The 5,295-nt window shown below is 35.2% G+C and overlaps 1 pseudogene; it reads left to right on the top strand.

Annotated features, from left to right (window-relative positions):
• Window positions 1–3,121, top strand: part of LOC110024314 — a 5,788-nt pseudogene extending 2,667 nt beyond the window's left edge.
• Window positions 3,122–5,295: the final 2,174 nt, after the last annotated feature.

Here is a 5,295-nt window from a genome sequence, read left to right as displayed (position 1 = left end):
CCTGTTTGCATGAATCCTTTTACTCAAGTAAAACTAACATTTAGTTTATTAAATTGCATACCTGAAACCTTATCAAAGGAAGCTTGAAAACATATAATGAAAATGATTGAATTATTTTGGTTCAGTCATTTGGTATAATATCTTTTATAAAATTGCTTCAGATGTTTCAGTGGTATGGGAAAAGTGCAGTTATCTGAGTAGCTTTTTTGAGCTCTTTTTTATTTGTGTGCTGAAACTCCATACTTAGTGGTGTTGGGGATTTTACAAATCAAGCATGGAGGCTTCTTTTGTATCCCTTGAGTCATTTTTGCATGCTTCAGTCATTTTCTCCTCTAATAATGGCGGTGATGTATGAAGGATTGATTGGTGCTCCTCTAGCAACCTGCTTAGCATTTTGTTATTTTTGAAGCTTTATGTTAGGGATAGATCAGAAAGCTACTACTTTTTGTTATGTGGTGGATTGCAACAGTCATTTTTCAATCCTGTCCTTTTTGTTATGTGTTAGATATGTGGATACATAAGATTTAAGTGGTATGTATGTAAATCTTCCTATAATTTAACGTTCTCCTAAGTGGAGGTCATGATTGTCTAGTTCAAAGAATTTAAGAAGGCAATAAGAGTTATACAGGCTTTGTGCTCTGAGGCTAAGGTGTGTCTCTCTCTTATTTCATTTCAGGATGGAGAGAATCTATTTTTGCATTGCATTTTTTAGTTATATTTATCTTAGTTAGCAGCACATGCATTTGTTCCACACCGGGCTGATTGAGACATCACAACTATAGCCAAATTTATAAATGCTTTTTGACTCTATAGAATTCAGTGATATGTTTTCATATCTTCCTTTATTTTATTTTTAGATTCCTGCTCTTGTGCTTCATTGAAGGAAGTAATGTGGAGTAATCTTTTTACCTTGAGCTTAACAAAGTATAACATCTGAATGCTTGTGCTTCATATTTTTAGATTCCTGCTCTTGTGCTTCATCAGAATGCTCGGTCATAAGGCATGTTTTGGTTGCAAGTTTTTGAGGTGTTCTTTCATATAAACTCATGCGGTTCATCCTCATTTTGTGTTATCATTTCAGCATTTGGGCAAATTGGATGTGTGAAAAGGAAGTATAACTTTTCATAGAAAAAATGGGATGGTACAACAACAACAAAGCCTTAATCCCACTACGTGGGGTCGGCTACATGAATCCTTTTTCTCCATTGTGCCCTATTTAGTGTCATATTTTCATTTAGTTCTAGTAAATTAAAATTATTCTTTATACAATAAGCCCAAGTCTTCCTAGGTCTACATCTGCCTAGGAAATGTGAAAATTGAAAGTTTAGGGGTTATGTATGTAAATGCAGGGAATTGCTTATTCTTGTAAGTTTCCACACTATTTTATGTCCTATGAAAGATTTGGGCTTGAAATTCAGGTATTAGTTGGGTAAATATGTGCAGGATCAGATGTTATGAATATAAGGATGTCACTCCTCTCCTTCTTACTACTCCTGCTATCTAATTAGTAAAATTCTTTAACTTGTGAAGAGATTCTTACCTAGTTAATTTTCTCCTCGATTAAGCTCTTTGATAAGCATGAATCTTTGCTGTTTTAATTGTAAGTTATGAAAAAATTGCTATCTTGTCTGTATATGAGTAATTAGGATGTCACTCCTCCCCTTCTTCACACTTTTATCTTCAATCCGGAGCAAGTTTTGGTCTGGTGTAGATCAATTTGCTGGACAATTTGATCCAAATTCAGCATTAAACTTGATGTAAGTCATCTTCCTGCAGGTTCTCAAGTCCTGCAGATTCTTAATTACCATTTGCCATCCGTTTTGCTTTAAGTGGAGTGGGAAGATGGGATTTTTGAAGGTCTTCGTACTCTGCGATATCTGATTTGCTTTCCCAGCTATCTCTAATTATTGTTGCACTTCTTAATGTCTTTTTGTCTCCAACAGAGGCCTTGGGAGCTTTGTGGTAACAGGATTTGATCTGCATCATGCCAAACAGCCAAAATGACAACTTTGAATCCCATAGAATCTTAAATCTACTTAAATCTAACTCAGAGAGCCAACTTTCAGGCTCTACAGAACATACTAGTCTTTACGAACAATCATGAAGATTAGTGAGCTGTGAAGATTTCCCTTTAAAATTTGGCCAAAAAAATTAGGAGTTTTCTCTGTTGAAGTTGTAGTCCCCTCCACCGGCTGGTTCCGCTCCGATATCAGCGATATCATGACCCAAATCCTCCATTTCATTTCTTCAAGCGGAACAACGCATCGTTCACCGTAAATATCTATCCTTTCCTGAGCTTATATGCCAATAAAGACTTCCCCTTTGATTACGCCTTCTTCGAAGGCACGGGCAAGCCCGTCGTCGACGACAACGGCATACAATACACCAATGTCTTTGATGCCAACTTGGACACCCTTGTCTCAGCCTAGAAGGCCGCTGGGGTTCCCGACCTGCCCAACATAGTGGGAGAGGTGGGGTGGCCTCCTGATGGAGACATAAACGCCAATATTAACTATGCCCAGGGTTCTATAACGGGCTTCTTCCCGGTTTAGCTCACAACCAAGGGACGCCGCTGCGACCAAATGTGGACATAGATATTTATCTCTTTGGCTTCATTGATGAAGATGCGAAAAGCATAGATCCAGAGAACTTTGAGAGGCACTGGGGGAACTTCCACTACGACGGGCAGCCAAAGTTTGCCCTGGATCTCTCCGGCCAGCAGCCGCAGACCAAGTTGCTCGTCGCCGCCAAGAATGTGAAGTACTTGCCGCAGAAGTAGTGTGTATTGAATCCGGAAGTGAGTAACTTGGACAAGCTTGCGGGTAACATGAACTTTGCCTGCAGCTTCTCGGACTGCACTGCGCTCGGCTATGGCTCCTCTTGCAATGGGTTGGATACCAATGGGAATGCTTCTTATGCGTTTAATATGTATTTTCAGGCGCAGGGGCAGAATGAACTGGGCTGTGGTTTTCAGGGACTTGGTATGGTGGCAACTCAGAATCAGAGTACTTATAAGTGCAATTTCATCATTCAGATCGTTTCGCCGGCGAGTTGTAGAGCTCTTAGTTTGCCATTGTTACTAATGTTTATGTTGATTTCACTTTATGTGCTCATGTTTTAGGAGTTTGAAGATGATTTGTTTGATTTTTTTTATAGATATGTTGTTATGTTATATAGAGTTTAGATCAGTTTGTTGTTGTAGTTTAATGATATTCTTCATTCAGTTTCAGCTTTGAGAAGTTGAATTTCTTATAATTCTTATATGAGAAGTGGTTGTTGAATTTTCAAGAGGCTGCTTTCGAGTAGGTATAATTGTTTGTGAATGTAGTTAAAGAATTATTCTGAGCAAAATGTCTTTTTTTTAATTTTATTTTTGTGAGTGTCATGTATATATTTAAGTTAAATTATGATTTTTTAACGGCTACCATAAATTAGAGATTTGACTGTAAATATTACTTCCCATCCATGTAAAAAAAAATTTGTATTTGTAAATGCAAATGCAAAAAAATTATAGTCAAATTTAACTATATTAGCAATCTAGAAAACAAAGCTGTGGACAAATTGCCTCAAATAGATTCTGAAAATCTTAATGAGTTTTTTTGTTTTTCATATTTTTATTTCAAAATAAGGAATGTGTGTGAATTCAAATGAGTTGTATGTAAATAAGGTATAAGAAGCTTTAATTATGTTTATGTACTATTACTAAATCCTAAACTGATCTCCAGTAGTATATTTCATGTTCAGAAGAATGCACTGGTTGTTTTCAAAAATATTGGTACTGTTATTGTTGGTGGTGTTCCTGTCAGGAGCATCTTCATTTCATCTTTGGAGATCACACAGGTGGGTTGCTATAAAAATGTTGGAGCCATTTAAGATTTCTGAACCATTGCAGGCTCAAATGGCCTTGGTGGAATGGCAGCATCTGTTGCAGCTGAAGCTGTATTTCTTTGCATTGATGTGGTGTGACATAAAATCCAAGTATGATCTCTTCATTGGGTTTTTATGATGTTCTCTCTTTGCCTTTTAATTGTTATGTTGCATTAATAAGAAAAATGGTTCTGTTATAGTATCGGACAGATAAATTGTTCATCATGTTGGAATGAATTTGTGATGGCAACATTGAGTTGGAGAACTTTGTCTATTTGGTGGGAATCACGCATTAAATTTCTGTAAGAAATAAAATTATAGTTTGAAAAGTAAAACAACAAAGAAAATGTTTAGAATATTAAGAATTATTATAATAAATAGTAAGTGTCTGATATGTAATTTCAGTAGACGTGACATGCATTTTGAAGTGGTGAATGAGAATTTAATTGTTAGAATTAAGTTTAAAAGTTGCTTACAAGTATTATGTGGAATATAATATAGACTTTGATACACCACCAACAAAATTTCATCATCCAACACGAATCTCGAGGCATGATACAAATCTCAAGATGATATTTTAAGCAAAAAATATTCAAATTTTGATAAAAAGTCATCCAGTGCTTCGATTTCAGCAAACTTATAGTCAAACTGTCCGTTTGAAACAGACCTAATGATATGAAAATTAGCCTAATCCATGCAAACTTATAGTCAAACTGACTGGTTCAAATCTTTAATAGTTTTTTATTAGAAATTTCCATTTTTAACGTCTTCCTGTAATCATGCTTTTGATGATCCCTGTTTCAGATCTCCATTTGTTGGTTGGTACCCTATATTAGATTGGTTCAATGCTCAACACATTTTTCCTTTATTTTGTTATAATCAGCTAGTACAATTCAACATGCCTAGTTAATTCTAGTACCTACAACAACTTGAACTATATATATATATACATACATATATGTGTATATATATATATATATATATATATATACACACACACACACACACATTGGGTTTTAATAAATTTAATAAATTAAAGCAAGGATTAAAAAATAAGTTCGATATTATTGTGATTTAAAATGATTGAAGAAACAAAAAGCAACATATTCTAAGTTTAGATATAACTTTCATGTGCTGGTTTAAGGAAAAGTATTTTATTGTACACCTATTTGAAAATTGATATGACTTCTCTTTGGTGGATTAAATCATGCAAATTTTGCGTCATAGGTTATTGTTTCAGCCAAACCATGCAAATTTTGTGTCATCATATTGTCCGTAGTCTCTTTTTATTATTTTGTTTGTTCATCATATTCACTTCGCATTTAAGGTTGCTTGGGTGAGAAGTAGTACTAGGATGGGCGGCTTCCTTAAAGTTCTCGTGTTGCACCCCTCCCTTTTGTCTGATTAGGAAAATAGATGTTTTAGATT

The sequence above is a fragment of the Phalaenopsis equestris genome, unplaced genomic scaffold, assembly GCF_001263595.1.
Source record: "Phalaenopsis equestris unplaced genomic scaffold, ASM126359v1 Scaffold000251, whole genome shotgun sequence".
NCBI classification, from domain to species: domain Eukaryota; kingdom Viridiplantae; phylum Streptophyta; class Magnoliopsida; order Asparagales; family Orchidaceae; genus Phalaenopsis; species Phalaenopsis equestris.
Note: the sequence above shows the minus strand (reverse complement) of the source record. Positions and strands in the feature narration are given on the sequence as shown.